Below are 19273 nucleotides of genomic sequence, written 5' to 3' on the forward strand. Positions count from 1 at the left end.
GACAATTTTGTGGAAAAAAAAAAAAAAGGAAATAGGCCGTCAGTACTTCAGGTGTGATCAATTTTCAGATATTGGCACCATAGCTTGTGGACTCTATAACTTTCACAAAGACCAAATAATATCCACCAATTTGTACTTATTTTTACCAAAGATATGTAGTAGTATGAATTTTGGCAAAAATTTATGAAGAAAAAATTACTAATCTGCTAAATTTTATAACAGAAACGAAGAAAAATTCATTTTTTTGCAGAATTTTCGGTCTTTTTTCTTTTATAGCACAAAAAATAAAGAACTGAGAGGTGATTAAATACCACCAAAAGAAAGCTCTATTTGTGTGAAAAAAGGAAAAACATTTCCTATAGGTCCAGTGTTGCATGACTGAGTAATTGTCATTCAAAATGTGAGGGCACCGAAAGCTGAAAATTGGTCTGGTTATTAAGGGTTTAAGTGCCCAGTGGTCAAGTGGTTAATAATAGAGCTTGCAGTCAGTAGTGTTAGGAGATAGTGCGTGCTGTCTGCGTGCTCTGTACCCAGTACATACCGCTATAATATAGGGCAGGCCCCTACTTTCAAACATCCAACTTACAAACATCTACTACTTGCAAATGCAAGGAGACAGCAGCAAGTGAGATGAAAAAAGATGGACGACAAAACAAATTATACAGGGGTGATAACCCTTCCCTATGTTTTCCAAAAAGCTTAAAAATCATTTTTTTGACTGGAGCTACACTTTAAAAATGTACCGGTTGAAAATGACAAACAGATTCAACTTAACACAACAAACCTACACAGTCCCTGTCTTGTTTGCACCGCCTGTATACTGCTGTTCTGAGTATATAGGGCCTGGGGGCCACACGCATTTCCTTTTTTTAATATGGGTACGGGGTTCCCCTTAATATGCGTACAAGACCCAAATAGGCTGGTAATGGGCAGGGAGGGCTACCCATGCCATGTTTCTCAATGATTTTCAACCATATTGCAGGAACCAGATATAACATTAAAACCGCAAGCAGTTTTAAATGGTGTTATTTCCGTTTAATGTCATTTTGTGCAGGGACTGTTCTAAACACGGGAAACACGTGGCACTTCACAGGCATACTACAGACACCCCCCAGGCACCATATTTAAAGGAATATTTCACCTTTTTTTTTTCACTTTAATCGTCATTAAAATCAGTGCTCCCGCCAAAACTGCAGTTTTTAAAACTTTTTTTTGCAGTGACCCATGTCCCCTGAGGCAGGAGGCAGGTCCCCAAACCCTTTTTAGGACAGTATCTTGCATATTAGCCATTAAAATTAGCACTTTCCATTTCGAACGTTCGAGTCCCATAGACTTCAATGGGGTTCTAACGTTCGTACCGAACGCGGGGGTCGTTCGCAAGTTCTGGTGCGAACCGAACCGGGGGGTGTTCGGCTCATCCCTATTCGTGAGTATGCTTAGGCGGACTAAGAATGGCGCATGTTTAGAAACAAGTACTAAAAGGAAGCTATTGGCTATTCGCTATTGAACTTCCTTTTTCTAGTCCCGTCATACGTGCTGTACGTCATCGCGCTAGCAATCGCCGGACTTTCCGTGTGTCCGTGTGTGGCCAAGTCCGTTCGGGAAAAAGTCTGCCAGACTATCCACTGGATTGTTTGCCGGACTAAGTACACCGGACAATTCGATCGTGTGTACATAAGGTTAACATACAGTTTAAAGTGTAAGGCCTCTTACACAAGGTAAAAAAATCAGAAGGGAAAAGTCTGAAGATGAGCTGTCTGCGGATTTTCAGATCGTTAGTACGGTGCATTCAATAGACGTTTTGACTTTTACATCAGACAAAGCTGGATGTGTAGGATATAACATTTTTGCTGGATGTGAACTCCACATCTGATTTTCGGACAGTCAGTACCGAAATCCATCACACAAAAGTCGAAAGTACAACCACGCATGCTTGGAATGATGGAACAAGTTGGAAGAGTTCGTTCTTGTAAACTACCATTCGTAATCTAGAATTAACATTGATGAAATGTGGAAAAAACAACGCAATTCTCAGTTTCTTTAATGAGATAATAATGAAGCTGCTATGCTGGTGATACTGATGTAGTTATGCCAAACGTATTTTAAAAGGCATTTGTTTTATACGAACTGTAAAAATAAGAGCCGCTCTGACCTTAAAGTATACTAAATCTAAGGGGTATCCTCACTGATTAAGATCCCACTCCCCTCCCCCTACTCAAAATTGTTCTGAAAGAACAACAGTGAAAAACCACATCTATAATGCAAAGTGAAATAATGGACATTAATCAAAACATCTCAAGAGTAGTACATAACAACCATAAAAGTGATAATAAACATACAAAATGAATCCAAACCTGTGAATGAAAAATTAAGACTATCGACATATACTAAACGTCCTTTGATATAAAGTCCAAATAGCAATATGGACACCACTTGTGACAAAAAACTTTTGTACGATCTGAAAATCGTGAATCAGTACTCACCAAAATTCTACTAACTTCTACTAACACGAAATTAGCAGAAGGGGTCCAAAGGGTGGCGCTTGAGAAATTAACTTCCTCTTTATACTCTCATAGTATATCACTACGTTCGTGTTTGTCAAACAACAATTTTTACGGATAGTTAGCATGCTAGACAAAATCCTGCATACGCCCTTTTGACAAAAATCAGAAGCATGGTCGTTCAAAAATCAGACCGTGTGTACAAGGCTTAACTGTAGCCAAACTGTTGAAGGATTAGAACCCATGTCCAGTTTTACTACTGTCTATGGCTCCACTGCACATGTTTTCCTTCACAAAACATTCTCTTCAGCAGGAACATGACAAAATCAAAACCATCAATCTACTAAAAATGCTTTTATAGTTGTTAATTCCTTGTAAGAGATACATCCAAATACATCTTGTTACTGTGGCAACACTGTCATTGAGAAAAGAAGGGGGAAACAACAATTCATGGCCATAAAACCGACATTATAACATTTCTGCACTGTACACAAAACTCAGAAGTTTCCCTTTACAAGTAAGCTAGGATCACATTTGTACAATGCAGGAACGCACGCAAAATTACTCATGTTTACATGCAATTCCAAAAAAAAAACACACATCCCTTTTGTAGATATGTGACCTGCAATTCATTTTTAATAAGACTCCAACACACCCTACTAATGCACATGCAAAAATGCATGGTATAAAAGTGTCATGCTTTTTGGTGCTGTGTGATTTAAAAAAAAAAAAAGAAAAAGAAAAAAAAGGTGCCTGCACCTCTTTGTTGTGATTTTTGTGCGTAGGGCAGCCCATTAAAATGAATGTGATGCAATAGAAACATGCAAAAATGTGCAAAAGCATGTGCTTGCTGTTCAACTTATATTGGTGTGAATGAAGCTCAACACATAAGAATAATTAAAAAAAGAACATATAACATCTCATTCCACTCTTACAAAGAGTCCAGATCTTATCTGAAATGAGATGTATTGAATGAGTCAATCGGAATGTTGATTTTAGATGTAATCAAGCGTTTCCCATTAATCATGTCTTACCCCATTCAGATGAATACGTTCTCCTTTTACTAGTAAATGTGTGAATTCCTGCTTGGAGAATTCAAGAGACTTGAAGCTTCTGCTGCAAAAGTGCAATGAACTGATCAAAACACAGAAGCCCTAACAGACTCAGCACTGTGTACGTAGCATGGGGGAGGGTGCCACAATTCATTCTTCAAAAATGAATTAGTACGAAGAATGACCTTGTTATCAATGGTTAATATTTTAATTATGTACTGAACCTGGGCTACTCTTTGTGGAGATTTCATATAATGAGCAGAAAAAGGTGATTATTATTATTAGCACAAAATAGTAAAAAATATGTGCATAGTCAATGTAGAGAATGCAAAGAAGCCTAAACAACACAATATAATTTCGAAGGTGCATATATTCTCTCTTGTTAAAAATAGAAGGATCTATTATTCTACGGAACAGATTTTTAGGGCATAAGTCCTAATTTTATTTATTTAAATCTCTTTTTGTTTATTGATATTGATAGCATGTTCTTTTTTTTCAGTTTTGCTGTTGTTATTTAGATCTAGTGGCTTAGTAATAAGTAAGCAATGGGAATTTTAGATTATTGCTGTGTTTATATAGTATGTATGGAAAGAATGTATAGTGTGCATTAATTACTGTTGTGGTGATGATCGAATGTGTGGGAGGAACATATGTGAATAGTTTTATGAACTCAGTCAATCATAATTAATGTACCAAATGTATTCGATAGATTACCTTATTTCTAGCCTATTATTTACTGTTAAATGTCAAATGTTCTGCCTTAGCTTGGAGACAGCAGGGGTCTTTGGGTTGAAAATGAAAGGCACGCTGAAGACAATAGATTTTCAGCTAGTACACTGTGAATAAAAGTGATTGTTAAATAAAAAAATAAAAAAAACACCAATTTATACGCATGAATGGGGATTGTTTTTATTCTGATGAATATGTCTTTCAGCTGCTAAAATGTTTCAATGGATGTTTCATTGGTCAAGCCACCCAATCATTCTATTTTATTTAAAAACACCAGGCTGTTATTGAATTATATCAGCTAATGCAGTAATTCATTCATTAAAACATAATGAAATTTATTTTTATTGCAGTTGGTCTAAGTACCTGAAATATGCTTATGTAGGACTTTCTGGCAGAAAAAGTCAGACAGAATCATTTCATCGAATATTCCGATTGTGTGGGCTTCAGCTGACTTTTTTTTTCCCCAAAAATTCTGACGGACCTAGAAACAGAACATGTTTTAAATCTTTCCGATGGAATCAGTTGCTATCGGGAAAACCGTTCATCTGTATGATGTTCCGATGGACCAAAAGCGACGCAATGGCAGCTATTGGCTACTGGCTATTGAACTTCCTTTTTCTAGTCCCGTCATACGTGTTGTAGGTCACCACGTTCTAAACTATCAGACTTTGATGTGATCATGTGTAGGCAAGTCCGTTGCAGTGGAGCTCCTTAGGAAAAACTGTCAGAGTTTATTCTGACGGAAAAACCAGTCATGTGTGTACACTGCATTAGTCTCATATAATCCTGGTCTAGTATATCTCAGATTCAGAATAAGAGGGGTAGCACTGGGAGTCAATAAAACGTGATACATATGTTCATAATAACTATGCTGACGGAGAGTGAGAGCAGCAGGATTACTTATCAGTGTTCTACTTCTCCTTCATTGTCCACTTACAAGCTGAGGAAAGGAAGGTGGCCAGGCTGCATTGCTTACTGAAGTGCAGATAAAGTGAGGTCACCAATCTGGCTGTTCTGTCTGGCAGGGGTATGTAAATGTAAGCTTTGTCTGGACAAAATGACAAATCCTTTGTAAGATAAAAATTCAGTAGCTCCTATAGTGTAATCAAAACAGTACTTCAGCCTTACCGTCAGTCTTGCATTATTGTACCAACCCCTCTGTAGCACTAGCATTGCTTACTCTGATCTTATGGCACACCATAAGAAGCAAAGAAGTCAGAATTTGACTCAAGTTAGATACAGATTGTCCTGTTCCGTGTCTGGAAGGCATCAAGCATTGTCTAAACATTTCCTTTCATGCTTACTTTCTATGGCTAGCTACTTTCCTTAATTGGATTTAAGTTCTTTCAATATATGGACCCTTTCACCAGTCATGACCTGCATGCATTGCACAGAGAAGCACAGAGACCCAGTGAAGATGTCACCGGATCCAAAATTTGGTATGTAATGAAAACAGAAAAATGTTATTTAAAAATGTCATTAGCATGTTAATTAAAGAGGGAGGGATAAACCAGGGAATTAAAAATACGAGCAGTATCAGCTTTAAACTGTGCAATTAGCTGTTTTCCTGGAGTTTAACTTTAACTCTTTTTCTGCTAGTCCCTGTGCTTCACTTTAAACTCAGGTGGCCACTTCCCGACCATTTTTGCATTTTTTCCATTTGTTTTTATTTTTTTACTTACAGCTTTATGATTTTTTATAGACCACACACATCACACATTTTCTCAAAACAAAGAATAAAAAGAATATGTGGTAGAATAAAAAGAAGATGCTGCTGATTTTATGCTACCTGATATTTGTAAAAATGTTTTTTTTTTTAAGTGTAACTCCACTTTTGTTAAAAAAAAAAAAAAAAAAAAAAAAAAAATTCCCTCTGGGTGATCAATGTACATTGCAAGGAGTATAACACACTTTGTTGCAGATTCCCACCTTTTGTTATTCTGAAGAAATCCCTGTGTGTTTGTCTGTGCCTCTGTACTGAGTGGGTCTAATGGGAGTGGTTTCACAATTAACTGTCAGGTGTGGCAGCAGCAGGACATTCATGAGGAAATCTGCTGGGCTTGTATCCCTTTAGACATGTTCCCATTGAAAACATCTCTTCAAAAAGGACATTTTTGTTGAAGGGGATGCCTGAAATTTGACTTGTATCTTAGTGAAGATTTCTGGGAAAATTGGTGAGCCAATCACACAAGCAGAAAATGATGTTTCTGGGGAACGGTCAGTACAGAACAACCCCAGGTGGCCAAATTGCAATGCATTCTCAGAAAATTACAGAGCTACAGATTGAAAAGTAAAGGTAATTTTAATAACATTCAATTACAATATGATTAGTGTCGCAACTATATACGCTATATTATTTTCTAATTATTTGCAATTTTTTTCCACACGAAAGTGGAGTTATCCTTTATATAATATCTTCACAAAATATACACTAAAATCCTTATCAGCTCACACAAACACAACAACATTTACAAACATCCTGCTTAATAAAGATAAACTCTATTGAGCTAATAAATAACAAAAAATTGTAAATGTTAAATCCCCCCTTTTGCAAAATGGGGAAAATTGAAGCTACACAAAATTTGAAAAAAAGCAGCCTACTCTAAAACTCTGAAGGTTATTATTACAGCTTTCAAAGTCATAAGGGCCCCAAAACATACATTTTCTGACCTATAGAATAAAAAAAAGATGATACTTTTTTAGGTCAAGCAAATGTTGTGCAAATGTTTATCAAAACAAATTTTTTACTTAACCACTTCAATACCTGCCCCTTCTCCCCCTTCTTGCCAAAGCCAATTTTCAGCTTTCAGCGTTGTCACTTTTTAAATTACAATCGCGCGTTCATGCTACACTGTACCCAAACACATTTTTTATCATTTGTTCTCACAAATAGAGCTTTCATTTGGTGGTAATTGATCTCCTCTGCAGTTTTTTTTTTTTTTTTTTTTTGCTAAACAAATAAAATATAACATTTTGAAAAAAAACGTTTTGCTTTGTTTCTGTTATAAAATTTTGTAAATAAGTTTTCCCTTCACTGATGGGCACTGATGAGGCTGCACTGACAGTCACTGATAAGGCGGCACTGATAAGGTGCCACCAATGAGGTGGCACTTATGAGGTGGCACCACTGAGGTGTCATTGATGGGAACTGACAATGGGCACTGATGAGCACTGATAGGCAGCACAGATAGGTGGCACTGATATGCAGAACTGATGGGCATTAATGGGCAGCACTGATGGGCACTCATAGGTGGCACTGGTTGGCACCGATAGGCAATACTGATGGGCACTGAAAGGCTGCACTGATGGATACTTATGAGTGGCACTGATAGGTGGCACTGATGGGCATTGGTGGGCACTGATTGGCAGAACTGATGGGTGGACTGATAGATGGCACAGATAGGCATCTGGTGACACTGGCCCTGGCAGGCATTGCTGATGGGCACTGATTGGCATATCCCTGATGGTCCAGGGTGGCATACCTGGTGGGCATCCTTTATGGGCATCCCTTGTGGTCTTGGTGGCATCTCTGGTTGTCCTAGGCAGGCATCCGCAGGGAGGTTGCACACTGATAATCAATCAGCACAGACCCCCCCAGGCTTATTTCTCCATCTTCATAATGGTCTGAATTTATATCCATTGGAGCATGTTTCCACAAGCTAGGAGTCTCTCATAGTGTATATGCAATATTTTTTTTAAAAATATATGAATTTTGCATGAAATAAACATTCATAAACTGACCCCTAGCACTAAAGACTGTGTTAATGGGAAAATAATTAAACATCCTGATTTTAATTGTCACCTATTTGACATTTACATAGATATCAATTGAATAGGAAGGAGTTTTGTAGTCAGTACATACTATGATTATTGCAATCTGATTAATAATATTGTATCTGTTAATGTGATTGCCCAGTTGAGGGAATCTTGTGTGAAAACCTTTATAAATACAAACATTTTTTATCATTCTAAAAGATAAATGATTGATACTTGGCTTAATAGAAAGTAATATTGTGAGGGGAAATGGAGATAAAAAAAATATAAGGACATTTTGAACTTGTTCCTTTGGCTTCTTTTTTGCTCATTAACTCCTTTTTCAACAATAAGTGGTTCTCATCCTTACAGTAATTGTGAAGTATTTGGTCTCTTACTTATTATTGTCAAGAGGATTAAGTCCTACTACATTTCCTCTGCAAAAGGCTACACCTTCATATTATCTGCAATTTAGAAACCTAAAGAGATTAAGTGAGTTTTATTGAACTAAATACGTTATCATACCTGTAAAAATATATGCTTAATCACAATGTAGATGGAAATGTGAATTAAAAGCAATTACCCTGCCATTTTAACCAGGATGGCCTGCATTTCTTCTACTGGTTATTATGTATTTTTACACCAGCGCAAAATATATTGATGTGGGAGAATATGTAAAGAAAATTAAAATAGCTGTTACAGTGGTGTGAAAAAGTGTTTGCCCCCTTCCTCATTTCCTGTTCCTTTGCATGTTTGTCACACTTAAGTGTTTCGGAACATCAAACCAATTTAAACAATAGTCAAGGACAACACAAGTAAACACAAAATGCAATTTGTAAATGAAGGTGTTTATTATTAAAGGTGAAAAAAAATCCAAACCATCATGGCCCTGTGTGAAAATGTGATTGCCCCCTAAACCTAATAACTGGTTGGGCCACCCTTAGCAGCAACAACTGCAACCAAGCGTTTGCGATAACGTGCAATGAGGCTTTTACAGCGTCCTGGAGGAATTTTGGCCCACTCATCTTTGCAGAATTGTCCTAATTCAGTTACATTAGAGGGTTTTCGAGCATGAACGGCCTTTTTAAGGTCATACCACAACATCTCAATAGGATTCAGGTCAGGACTTTGGCTAGGCCACTCCAAAGTCTTCATTTTGTTTTTCTTCAGCCATTCGGTGGTGGACTTGCTGGTGTGTTTAGGATCATTGTCCTGCTGCAGAACCCAAGTTCGTTTCAGCTTGAGTACACGAACAGATGGTCGGACATTCTCCTTCAGGATCTCTTGGTAGACAGCAGAATTCATAGTTCCTTTTATCACGGCAAGTCTTCCAGGTCCTGAAGCAGCAAAACAGCCCCAGACCATCACACTACCACCACCATATTTTACTGTTGGTATAATGTTCTTTTTATGAAATGCAGTGTTCCTTCTACGCCAGATATACTTGGACACACACCTTCCAAAGAGTTCCACTTTTGTCTCATCGGTCCACAGAATGTTGTCCCAAAAGTCTTGGGGATCATCAAGATGTGTTGTGGAGAAATTGAGACGAGCTTTGATGTTCTTTTTGCTCAGCAGTGGTTTTCTCCTTGGAACTCTGCCATGCAGGCCATTTTTGCCCAGTCTTTTCCTGATGGTGGAGGCATGAACGCTGACCTTAACTGAGGCAAGTGAGGCCTGCAGTTCCTTGGACGTTGTTGTGGGGTCTTTTGTGACCTCTTGGATGAGTCGTCGCTGCGCTCTTGGGGTAATTTTGGGCGGCCGGCCACTCCTGGGAAGGTTCACCACTGTTCCATGTCTTCGCCATTTGTGGATAATGGCTCTCACTGTGGTTCGCTGGATTCCCAAAGCTTTGGAAATGGCGTTATAACCCTTTCCAGACTGATAGATCTCAATTACTTTCTTTCTCAATTGTTCCTGAATTTCTTTGGGTTTCGGCATGATGTGTAGCTTTTAAGGATCTTCTGGTGGACCTTACTGTGTCAAGCAGCTCCTATTTAAGTGATGCCTTGATTGTGAACAGGTGTGGCAATAATCAGGCCTGAGTGTGGCTCGAGAAATTGAACTCAGGTGTGGACAACCACAGTTACAGTATGTTTTAACAAGGGGGGCAATCACTTTTTCACACAGGGCCTGGATGGTTTGGATTTTTTTTCACCTTTAATAATAAACACCTTCATTTACAAATTGCATTTTGTGTTTACTTGTGTTGTCCTTGACTATTGTTTAAATTGGTTTGATGTTCCGAAACACTTAAGTGTGACAAACATGCAAAGGAACAGGAAATGAGGAAGGGGGCAAACACTTTTTCACACCACTGTATACTATTGACATCAATGTCACATACTTGTAGACATTAGCCTATGCAAAAGTCAATAGTAAAAAGCCATAATTCACTTAAGATAAACTGTACATGCCAACGCAGAGGGACATGTAGGCACAAGGCAGACATACCTGCCTAACACCCAGAAACAGGTTTAAAAAGGGGTTTGAAACATTTTAGTACAAAAAAGCTTGTGTAGCAAATGTATACTGTATGTCACAGTAGAGTTACTTATTAAATGAAGGTTACTATTCAACAAAGCCCTAGCAATAAGCTCAAATGTATGCTTTACAGTGTATACTACCCCAAAAATTAAGTTTACATATATGTTTTGACTTATTTGTATAGTTCTCAATAAAGCCAATGTAGCCTAAACAAAAAAAAAATGGCAGGCCTTACCTGACATAGTTTTATATACGTGCAATGCTTATTGTATGTTTAATAGATTATAAAAAAAATTATACACTAAAAAGGGCTTTGCATTTAAAAATGTACTTCTTAACTATTTTCCCCTTTCAGGATGATCCTTAGCTGTTACAGCTAAGGCTCACTTTTTTTCAGTGGAAACCTTACAGCACTGGAAGAATTACTAAAAGCCAAGAACAATAAATGTAATATATTAAAGCTTGCAGTACTTAAATATGGCGATTTATTTGTTTTATTTTTCACACTAAGAACATTTTCACCAAATACAAAAAAATACCTGTTAATTTTGTCAGAAATGCAGTGTCTTTGTGACTTCCTGTGAGCTGCACCAAATAATATCTTCCTTCCTAGCTATTTAATACAATTTTCCAATTGCCCTTCTCCTCATATATTGGAGAAGACAAACTAAGGGTATGCTAGTAGTCCATATCAGGAGAGCAGCCTGGGATTATAACCGTGACTCCCTCCACAGATATAGTAATGAAGTGATACAGTCACCCAAGAACAGGAAGTGTGTTATTTGCAGGATAATGTAGCGAAAATCAAAAGAAGCTTGAAAAAAAAAAAAAATTAAATCAGCCACCAAACCAAAGACTGATAAGCTGCAATTTATGTTGCATTACATTGTTGATGTTGGGTTTAGATCAGTGTTTCTCAATTCCAGTCCTCATGGCCCACTAACAGGTCATGTTTTCAGGCTTTCCATTATTTTGCACAGGTGATTTGATCAGTTTCACTGCCTTAGTAATTACCCCAGCTGTTTCATCTGAGGGAAATCCTGAAAACATGACCTGTTAGTGGGCCATGAGGACTGGAATTGAGAAACACTGGTTTAGATACACTTGAAGTGGTGCTAGTTCAACCAAAGGTAGAGAGTACAGAATCAGGTTTGCTTCTGCACTGGAACCAATAAGCTTCTAATTTTGGGTTGTTCAATTTAGCATTGACAATAAAACCTTTGAAGCTGATTGGTTTCTATCTAGGGAGAACATATAGTGCTCCTATGCCCTGAACATGGCTCATGGCCCATACTGACATATACTAGTACCCTCTTTATTAGTCAGGGAAATCCATTACAGAGGATACATTTACCTAATGGGTGTCTATAGAGCTAGAAGACTGCCCATCAACATATGATCGACATATGATAATTTTCCAACTGCAAAGTTTAGTACCCATAGCAACCAATCCATCTAGCACTATTTTACTTCAGTGAAAGGAATTGTGAGTTCTTTTTTACACTGTTTACAGGATATGTCTATACACACACAGTAGATTATTTTTTAAATGTATTCTTATTAGCTGGCATATTTGAAAAGATTGTATGCTAAAAAAATGTGTAGCATGTGTGTAACATTGAAATTCTTTATTAGGAGTCACCAAAGTCTAGTCGACATCTTTTGAACTCAATAGGAGTTTCTGTATCAAGTGAACCAATTAGTACTATTGCTAGCATAATGCACACTCCCCAATGGGATTTCTAAGAAAAACATAGCATCAAATGTTTGACTCTTTTATACACAGCAGTGTTAATGTAACACTTCAAAGATAAATGATTGCTAACTTACTCCACAACTTATTGTTGTGAAAGATCAGTAATGATGGCCCTGCTGGAAATGTAAAAAAAGAAAACACAAACAAACCACAAAAAAAGAGTCACACAGCCCAAATATGACTTTGATAACAAAAGGGTAATAGTTATAATATAATGTATATACTACCAGTCAAAATTTTTAAAACAACCCCCATTTTCACAGTTTAATGTCTCTTTATGTATAAAAATAAAGAATAGAACAAAAAAAATATTAGACAAAAACAAAATAATGGAATGGTTCATTTAACAACTATGTTACTTACTATGTACTGTAACTATGCAACAAAATGCAATCAAAATATTTGACTCATCAAAGGACCCACCAGATAGGATAACAGCCAGAACTCCGCCTGTCAGAATTTTTCTCCAGTTTCTAAGTGCCTTTTGATGGTGTAGGAAACTGTACTCACTAACAACTTGGCTTTCTTTGCAATTTCTCTAAAGGAAAGACCTATGCTTTTAAAGGATATAATGGTCTGTATGTCTTCCTTTGTTAATGGCCTTTTTCGCACCATTTTGTGAACAATATATTGTACTACTTCCTGCAGTACAACGTCCAAATATTGCTTAAGAGGGTATAGCTATGTTTCAATACTGCTTTTATACAGACAGAGAGCTTGTAAGTAATCAACAAAATTTGAGACAACCATAGGAATTAAGCATAAACTTTCAAAATTTATGCAGGCCATAAATGGGTTGAATTTCAAACCAATGTTCTTTAGAAAATCTGAAATTTTGTCCATTTTGTAATCTGATGGTGCCACCATTGATTTCCAGATTTAAATTTCATGTTGCTACAGAAAATACATTGTGTGTTCAGGAATCTTCTTTCCTTTCCAGGTCACAGCTCATGTGCATTTATTTTTCGATTATATTTCTTGTGCAATTCCCCCATCATTGATTATAAATTTGCACGATCACTCAAATTTGATGGCGGCACAAAAATCTGCCATTGCTGTGGCCCAATAATGGTACAAAATGTAATATAAAATTCATCAATACGATTTTCAACAGAAAATGTGTTCAGAATTCGAACCATGTATGGCCGGCTTTAAATTACTCATAGTGTTGTAGAACAACTGTGAGTTGTTAAGTCATTCTTCCCTAAAATGTACATTATTTCCCACTTTTTTTTTCATCTCTGGCGATTTACTTTGAACCATTTCTGGTTATTTACTGGACTTGAACTGTTTAAATTTCAATAAAAACTGGAAAAATGGGGGTTGTTCTGAAATGTATGTATGATGGTAACAATCAGTAGTCCATCTTCTACTGTACCAGTCCAGGATCCAAGGGTAGCATCACCACTGTCTGGGTGGTTTGCAGTGTCCATGGTACCCAGGCAGCCCAGAAACAAGGATCTGGATTCTGCTTTTTCAAGCCAGAAAATAAGGCAAGGGCCTTGATTTATGTAGCCATGTACATCAACATACTGTGACTTCCCTTTCAGTCCTGCCACTTCAGGTTTTGTCTGCACACCACTAATCTCAGCATCCTGCTTCCTGTTCCTGGATGCCTGGTTTCCTTGGACACTGCAAACCCTCCAGACAGCTAGACAAATTTAGGCTGAAATGTAACTCTTAAGCCGCAGACACACAATCGGATTGTTGGCCAACAAAACAGTGAAATTTTGTCTGAAGGGCGTTGGCCCAAACCTGTCTTGCAGACACACCGCCACACAATTGTTGGCACACAAACATTTGTTTTTCAGCTCTTTAGCGCCATGCTTTGGGCTCCTTCTGCTAATTTCAGGTTAGTAGAAGTTTGGTGAGTGTTGATTCATGCTTTTAATTTAGCACTTTTCCTTTCACACTTTTAATTTCGTACTTTTATGTTTGTTTCTGAGCGGCCGTTCGTCAACCAGCTATGTTGCGGAATCTGAGTAGATAATGTGTCATTTATTATTGGCCTTGGAGTTATTGCTTTGACATTATTCTTTTGGGTGAATAATGATTTGATGTGGTATATTTTCTATCTTTTTGGATGCATAGAGTGCACTTTTTGGTTAAGTTCTATTGGCAGATAGCATGTATAATTTTGTTTATTTTCTTTTTTTTAATGTACAATGAAAAAAATTGTGTAGAATAATACTTGGTTATGTGTTTTACTTCAAATGACAGTTTGGGAGTAGGCAGTTACATTAAAAAAAATACAATGTAAAATTGACAAGGGTCACCAACATCATTTTATCTTTGATCTTAAAAACTACAGGATAATGGTGTTGTGGTAACTTGCCCAAATAATAATAAAAAAAAAAACATAATAATATTATTCTTGATATCACAAAAAAAAAAAAAACGCCTTTGAAAATGTGTTTGCAATAACTCCATCAGTATCACCAGCAACGCAGCTTCATTATTATCCCATTAAAGAAGAAGAGAATTGTGCACTGCATTTTGAGATTTCATAATTTTCCCCATCAGGAATGTTAATTCTCCATTCCGAATGCTAGTTCTTCTGGCTCGTCCTTGCTTCCGAGCATGCGTGTTTGTACTTTGGACTTTTGTCCGACGAACTTGTGTACAACAACACACATTTGTTCATGGAAAATTTGAAAACCTGCTATAAAACATTTGTCCACCAAAAATCCGACAACAATTGTCCGATGGAGCATACACATGGTCGGATTTACCGCGAACACCCTGTCATGGAACATTTCCAGACGGAAAGTCAGATCGTGTGTACAAGGCTTAAATATCACTATTGGGGAATAGTGTATAACTAAGGACATATGTGTATATAAGTAGGCGGTCACTAATTGAGTAATAGTGCACTACAAAATACCAAAGATGGGACTGGTATAATATACATATATGCATATGAGAGTGGGACAACATTAGTTGTTGTAAGGTACCAACATTTTCAGAAAAGCCCTGCCTTCAAGTGCTATATCCACATAAAAGCAGACATATCAAATCCTATTAAAAGCCAGATAAAAAAACACCTCAAAAAAGCACTCAACCAATTCTGAAGACCACTTTGCATTGCACTGACATAAAAATGGGACTGCATACATATAAACATCTACCTATCTATCTATCTATTTATCTATCTATCTATCTATCTATCTATCTATCTATCTATCTATCTATCTATCTATCTATCTATCTATCTATCTATCTATCTATCTATCTATCTATCTATCGATCTATCTATCTATCTGTCTATCTATCTATCTATCTATCTATCTATCTATCTATCTATCTATCAATTTATCAATGTATCTAGCTATCATTCGATCTGGAAAAAAAAACAGTGGACTAGGTCCAATGGACAGGCTGGAAGTCCAAAGATTATTAAAAGTTAAAGTTTAAGGGTGGACTAAAGTGGTGAACAGTTAATAGTGTCAGGTTTTTATGGGTCTCTGTTTTCCCTTTCTCCTGGTCATAACTGGATCTGAAAGTGCAAGAGAAACTACATTTTTGAGTTGTCAACAAAACACAAATAGAGAATAATCTTCCAGTTAATCAAATCCAAAAAAAAACATGCTCTGTCATAAAACCACAAGTTAGCAAGCAGCCGCTTAATCAACTGTATTAGTAGCTCATAAACAAATGTGTATAAATTATAAGCAGTGCTAATAAATAATAAAAGTATAAATTCATAAACATAAATCCATGGACATACATAGACAAGTGCAAACATGCAAAAGTGATTGTGCATTAAAAACAAAAAATCAACAAAAAAAAAACAGGCACACACAGAGATGACTATGGAGTCTGGAGGAAAAAATGTGAAGGTCACCAAACGATGGTCGCAGCTTTCCGAATCAGCCGACCATATGAGAAGAAACATATAAAGACAATGGGGAAGCACTGATCCAAAGGGTAATAAATAAAGTGTAGGTAGTCCCAAATAAATTGCAAGATCTTTATTGGCAAGGTAACAAGGATGATGAACTGCCAAAAAAGGGGTACTAAATCCAGAGCAGTATAAAATACAAAGTTTAAAACAATACAATGTGGAAGAAAATGAAGCTTGCTGTGACATTCACAACACTAACACTGACTGTGTTTAGGGTACAGGAGAGATGGAAGATGACTGTCCTGCCTCCAAGGATGAGACAGAAGACAACCGAGGTGTGGTGGAGCCTGGGGATGCTTGGTGGTAAAGCTGGGAAGGAGTGCTGGTGAGGGGCTGTCCACCAAGCTAAAGCCACACAGCACAGGACCACCAAGGATGGAACAGGGGGCAAGCCAGAAAACTCTGTATCCACTGGTGGAGGGGACTGCAGCACAGGCACAACTGAGATGAGCCGTAGTCGGTGGGGATGCCCTCCGCGTCTCGACTACTGGGTCCTGGGTGCTGTGGTCAACTGACCGTTTGCATCATATGCTGGTTGATATCAAGCTATGGCAGATTCCAACAGCAATACCACACTCAGAAGCCAGTGTACAGAGGCTGAGATCCCATGATACCCCGTGTTACGCTACTGGGCAGTAATAGGCTCCAGCAGACTCCCACAATGTCCCCACAGTCAGGAACACAAAGGGGGGGAAATGGCAAGGAAAAAGTGCAGGGGTCTTGAACAGTGTAGAGACGATGTTTTGGAGATTAACCCCCATCCTCAGGTCATATGACAAAGTGGGGATTTTCCTCATATTTAAGAGATTTCAGCTCTTTTTTTTTTTCAGTTACTTATACTTCAGTTGTCTCTATCCTTGCAGATTATTTGCTTATCAGTAGTCACAGTTAGCTAAAAGAATTAAGCTAACTGTAACTTGGAGGTTTGTCTACTTTTTTAACCATGACTTCTTTCTCTATGACTGCAATTCTAAATCCAATGGACAAAAACTATAATAGAAACAACACACTATAACATAGAATAACTGAGGATTTCATCCCTGTTTATGTTCCTTTAACAAGTGACGGTATGACCTTTTGTTTTGATTATTTTTATTTGCACAGAAAACTACAGTCTATTTGACTTGTCATATTCAGGAAGCAATATTAGATTTCTTCTGCAGCAGAAGGATAATAATGAATACTATCCAGTCCAAGCAAAATAGGGGAGGTATGGATAATTTTAGAACCAGTGACATTAGCTTTTCTTTTAGGAACACCTTTAATTTTCCCCCAGCACTGATATAATTTTTCTAAACTTCACAGAGGAATCACAGTGAGGGTAATTAGTACTATGTATTTAGGGTCCATGTTGGCAAAAATGCACATGAATCATATATTTATTTAATAGTTAGAGGGATGCACTTTGAGATATAGTTAATTTACAAATATCTATTTAGGTTCAAAAGTTGTCAGTATTTTTCCTCACAAATAGATTAACATATTCTCAAGTGTATCCCTGGTAGTGATTGAAGCTATTCTGTAGCTGAGGTTAAGAAGTAAGATCTAGGTGCTTCCATCTCGCAAACATTACCGATTGGCAGTCTTTCAGGGCAGTATATGAATTTGTACAGATATGTATCTGTACTGTATAGTTAGTTGATTGCTTTGTAGGCTACTATGTACAGCATAATCAGAACCATTTAGTACCCCTGTTCTTTTTACATTAATATTTGACGATCGTAAAAATGAAGAAAAAGTAAGCAATTAGTATTGCTAAAGTGATATTTTTATTTTTGTTACAAATATAGTCACTGCTACAGAATTTTAATATGAAGCAGAATGCTGAAATAATATTGTTCTCTCTTCTGTTAGCCTTCAGATTTCAAAAATTTACAATGTAACCTTGAAATATCATCAACATCTTGATAATTAAAGTATAACTAAAGTCAACTATTATACACAAAATTATGGTCAGAAATGACATCCACTGTCAGTTTTTTTTATTGCTGTCTGTCTGTGTCCCCTGTTTGGAATATTCACTCTCTCTGATTGACCTGATCACCAGTGTCACAGGAAAAAAAAAAAGAGAAAGTCCAAAATGTTCAATTACCACCAGAAAAGGAAGATGGTATGACTGTTTAAGAGGGGATTTCCCTTGCATTGAAAGGTTATCCTCTCACTTCCTGTTAAATCAGCAGAACCAGAAGTAAAGGATAATCTCCCTAATGAGATGCAGATGGCAAAAAAGTGTGGGAGTCACTCTAATCAGAGCTTACACAGGGCTTAGTACTCTCCCTATCCCAATGTGACAATGCTGGGTCAATCTCTAAGCACCAGCACTGTCACATGAGATGAGTCACATGTGCTCTATACCTGGTAGTACCACATATTTCCTTTGGTCCAGGAAGTTACATGGAACAGAATGGAAGAAATGTATTTTGGGTCATGAAGAAAAGAACACTGGTTGTAATGGTGTCCGTGTCTCCTTTAAGGAGATTCACTTACTCTATCTATCTGCCCTACTGACCACTAGCACTGAAGCTAAGGCATCATTTTGAGTTGTCACCAGAAGAAAAATTGAAGTGAAATATTCCATTGGAGGCAACTGTCTCTAACTTTTGAGAGATTTCCTCTCACTTTTGGTTTATTCCACAATTGTGCAGGGAAGTCCGCTGTCCAGGAATAAGGGTGTGGTAGAAGAATATTGTATGACTTGGTGTTCAGCAGAAGGATGCTAGAGATTGAGTGATATGTTTGTGCATTTTTTTCTATAGCAGAGAGATCAGTAAGTTTGCATTTAGAACTAGAACATTTAGAACTCAACCCTAGCATTCATTTGAATTGCTTTGTTTGTGAGGGTTTTGGATTAAAAGCCTAAGGTTAGTAAGTGTTCAACATTTTGCTCAGCCATTGTTCTTTGCACTATTTTCACTTCTTCCAAGTTCTATAATATTCATCTTATTCAATGATTTCATAATAGCAACTGTAGTGATATACCTGTTAGATTTTAATACCCCCAACGTTTAAGGACTGTAAATGAATATTTAAAATTGCAGTATGCCAGCTTTCCTTTCCATTTCTAGCTCAGTTGTAGTTGCAATTCAGTCCC

The 19273-nt window shown here is 37.2% G+C and overlaps 1 protein-coding gene across 4 annotated transcripts in view; it reads right to left on the bottom strand.

The window, feature by feature from the left end:
* The window catches only part of NLGN4X (neuroligin 4 X-linked), a 476850-nt gene that overhangs the window by 431121 nt on the left and 26456 nt on the right, over positions 1-19273 (bottom strand). The window contains exon 1 of one of the 4 annotated variants that reach the window (XM_077480818.1): positions 3536-3620. The exons of the other annotated variants lie outside the window; for them this stretch is intronic. The gene's annotated coding sequence lies outside the window, so the exon portion shown is untranslated. Of the gene's footprint in view, positions 1-3535; positions 3621-19273 lie in introns of those variants that run through there. 4 annotated transcript variants of the gene reach the window in all.

This window comes from Lithobates pipiens, unplaced genomic scaffold, assembly GCF_037356315.1.
Source record: "Lithobates pipiens isolate NorthernLeopardFrog02 unplaced genomic scaffold, aLitPip1_a1.2 Scaffold_16, whole genome shotgun sequence".
Taxonomy (NCBI): domain Eukaryota; kingdom Metazoa; phylum Chordata; class Amphibia; order Anura; family Ranidae; genus Lithobates; species Lithobates pipiens.